This window comes from Colobus angolensis, unplaced genomic scaffold, assembly GCF_000951035.1.
Source record: "Colobus angolensis palliatus isolate OR3802 unplaced genomic scaffold, Cang.pa_1.0 Scaffold3, whole genome shotgun sequence".
Taxonomy (NCBI): domain Eukaryota; kingdom Metazoa; phylum Chordata; class Mammalia; order Primates; family Cercopithecidae; genus Colobus; species Colobus angolensis.
This window is the reverse complement of record NW_012116265.1, coordinates 16,690,944-16,694,717: the sequence shown is the minus strand read 5'-3', so window position 1 is coordinate 16,694,717 and position 3,774 is coordinate 16,690,944. Positions and strand designations below refer to the sequence as shown.

Below are 3,774 nucleotides of genomic sequence, written 5' to 3'. Positions count from 1 at the left end.
GAAACCCCGTCTCTACTAAAAATACAAAAATTAACTGGGAGTGGTGGCACGTGCCTGTAATCCCAGCTACCTGGGGGGCCGACACAGGAGAATCACGTCAACCTGGGAGGCAGAGGTTGCAGTGAGCCGAGATTGTGCCATTGCATTCCAGCCTGGGCGACATGAGTGAAACTCCATCTCAAAAAAATAAAACAACACAAAAAACAAACAAAAAAAACCCAATGCTGAGTTCTAACAGCCCAACATAAAAGTATATTTATACTCTAATTCTATTAATGTACACTTAAAATACAGACGAAAGCAAACCATATTGATTAGGAATGAATAATCACGTGGTAAAAGTACAAAGCAATGCAAGGAAAGACTGAAGTCAGGATAGGGCTATCTCTGTTCGGGGAAGGGACTGGAAAAGAAAGGAGTGGATTGGAAACAATACAGGGAAACTTCTGGTGATAATGTTCTATTTATCGACTTAAACAGTGTCGCTACACAAGAGTTTGCTCTGTGATTATTCATTATAGTGCTCATTGTTGTATGGTATATGCTTCTCTGTATATGTATTATATTTCACAAAGTTGATAAAGCTTATACAACAAAGAAAAGGTTCATTACTGAAAACAGATACCAACACCCAGGGGAAGGGGTACAACAGAGCTGATTTCAAGAGCCTGGACATGAGGCCCTGAAGAGATCTTCACTTTGTGGCCCAGAAGAAACTCATATTTCTGCCTCATGAGTATCGGTTTGGGGGAGCAGGGGAGTTCTATAGCCTCAATAAAATATCAGTGCAAGGACCCATGTGTGTGTTTTTTTTTTTTTTTTTTAGTCAGAGTCTTGCTCTGTCACCCAGGCTAGAGTGCAGTGGTGCGGTCTCGGCTCCCTGCAACCTCCGCCTCCCGAGTTCAAGCGATTCTCCTGCCTCAGCCTCCCGAGTAGTTGGGATTGCAGGCATCCGCTACTGTGCCAAGCTAATTTTTGTATTTTTAGTAGAGACGGGGTTTCACCAACTTGGCCAGGCTGGCCTTGAACTCCTGACCTGGTGATCTGCCCGCCTCTGCCTCCCAAAGTGCTGGGATTACAGGCGTGAGCCACCGCGCCCGGCCGGCAGTTATTCTTTAAGGATCTAATTCTGCAGGGCATCAGTCAGGCTCAAGATAGAAGTGAGGTGAGGCTGTGCAGGCCTCAACCCCCAGATCTGTCTGAAAATGTTCAGTTGAGTTCAATCCTGGGTGAAGAAATGATACCAGAATCCTAGAGTTCCAGTACAACACAGTGGTGTTTCTTTTGTGATGTCATCAACACCTGCTTCTGACCTCACCTGCCCAGAAGTTTCCAATATCATTAAGTGATAGTGGTGGTGGATAACAATGATCTCCTATCAGCTGTGAATTTCTCTTCTTCCAGGGGAGAAGTACCAGTAAAAGAGATTGCTCCTGGCTAAGATTACCCACCGGGGCCTTGGTGAGTGGGGCCCAGTCTGAGGCCAGGGGTAAGAGAGGGCAGAGAGGCCAGGGTTGTCCCAGAAGGGAGGCCTGGATTCTCTTCTGTGGCAGGGCTGAATGATCATAGGGCCTGACTCCTCCATTGGGGAACACCAGCTTCCAAGTAGGGACAGTGCTGTGTGTCTAGACCTAAGCCTGAAGTCTTCTTCTCTCTAGAAAACCACAGCCCTGTGTCTGGTTAGGCAGAGGACACTGGAAAAATGGTTTTCCATTCCAATACATTTCCCCGCTACTTTCTGCACAGGAAATCAAATTCCCTTCCGTCTGGAAAGGCAGATTAGAGCGTGTGATAGGAGCTGAGCTCCCAAAATGAATCCACTTTCTTAGAGAGTTTTTATTTGGCTCTTGGGATCAGGGATACCCTAGAGTATGTGGCTTGTCACTTAAAGTATAAACAGTGTATTGGCTTTGCCTTGAAAATACTGTCCCTGTCAGTGGCATGTGTTTATATTCTGGGTCCTGTAGTAAAATCTGTGATCTGACTCCCATCATCTCCAAGCCCATGGCCCCCTGCTTACCCTCTGCCTAGCAGCGTCACCCAACATCAGGCCTTAGGGTGATGACACTGGTGTGTGGCTTTCACTTCCTGCCTTTTCTCTCTCATTTTGATTTTTCCTGAACATCTCACCTGGGTGCTACGGAAAACCCATGTACATTTGTGTAGGCTGTGCACAGTTGTGAGGTATTTTTTTGTTATTGTTGTTTTTGCAATTACAAACAATTCTGCAATGAGCATTCTTGTGTGTGTAGGTCTTTGTGAGCTTGAGTGTGTATGACGAAATTATTTCTAGATAACAGAGGCAAGTTCCCAGGTCCACCATAGGCTCAATAAAACTATGAGGGTTGGGTCCCTGCAGTTGTTCACTGGGCTAGTTTAAGATCTCAGACAATTTCGCTGATCAATACAGGCAGTCCAACTTACAACGACTCTACTTACAATTTTTTGACTTTAAAATGGTGCAAAAGCCATATGCATTCAGCAGAAATCATACTTCAAGTATCCATACAACCATTATGTTTTTCACTTTCAGTATTCAATAAATAAAATCATCTAACACAAAGCCCATTTTATAATAAAGTGTTGAAATATTCAACATTTTATTATACAATAGGGCTTTGTGTTAGATGATTTTGCCCAACTATAGGCTAATGTCAGTATTCTGAGCGCATTTAAGGTAGGCTAGCTTAAGCTATGATGTTTGGTAGATTAGGTGGTGTGTAGTCCGTCCTCATGCTGCTAATAAACACATACCTGAGACCCGATAATTTGTAAAGAAAAGAGGTTTAATTGACTCATAGTTCCACATAGCTGGGGAGGTTTCAGGAAATGTACAATCATGGTGGAAGGGGAAGCAAACACATCCTTCTTCACATGGCAGCAGGAAGAGAAGTGCTGAGGAGAAGGGGAAAAGCCCCTTATAAAACCATCAGATTTCATGAGAACTCTCATTATCACGAGAACGGCATGACTCAATTACCTCTCACCAGGTCCCTCCCATGATACTTGGGGATTATGGGAATTACAATTCAAGATATTTGAGTGGGGACACAGCCAAACCCTATCAGGTGGGTTAAATGCATTTTCAACTTACGCTATTCTCCAATTATGATGGGTTCATCAGGATGTAATGTCATCGTCCTAAGTCGAGGAGCATCTGTGTTCCAAATCAGCTAGTGGGACCATCCTAGGCTCTGTCATCCTAGGTAACGTAGACTTCACCCCCAAAGCCATTAGAAAGTATTTATTGAGTCAAGGCACTGTGTTCAATATTAAAAATTAAAAGAAAAAGGAGACATAATCTGACCTTAAAAGGATCCATAATCTAATGAGGGAGAAGGTAAATATAAATGAATCTAAATCTCTGATTTCTCATCATTGAGGAAAGGTGTACTTTTGGATGACTGAGTTTTCCAGATGCTGAAGGTTTCTCCCCCAAATATACAAGCTTTATTCCATTTTAACCACTTTTGATTGGTAATACTTTCTAAATACACAGTTGCTTTCCTTTAAAATAAAGGATTTGGTCAATGACTTCTTCTAGTGATGCAGGATGGTTGTTCTGAGCATGTTTCCACTACCACCTTATGATACAATGATGCCTTCAAGGTCTATTGGAATGACCTTATGCTAAATGACTGCAAACTCCTAAGTTTTGTGGGATTTTTGTTTGTTTGTTTGTTTTGTTTTTTTTATTTTTTAGACGGAGTCTCACTCTGTCACCAGGCTGGAGTGCAGTGGCGTGATCTCGGTTCACTGCAACCTCTGCCTCCC

At 43.1% G+C, this 3,774-nt stretch overlaps 1 protein-coding gene across 1 annotated transcript in view; it reads left to right on the top strand.

The window, feature by feature from the left end:
* Nucleotides 1–1,338: 1,338 nt before the first annotated feature.
* The window catches only part of TMEM63C (transmembrane protein 63C), an 85,952-nt gene continuing 83,516 nt past the window's right edge, over nt 1,339–3,774 (top strand). Inside the window, exon 1 of the mRNA XM_011949513.1 lies at nt 1,339–1,461. The gene's annotated coding sequence lies outside the window, so the exon portion shown is untranslated. The remainder of the gene's footprint in view (nt 1,462–3,774) is intronic.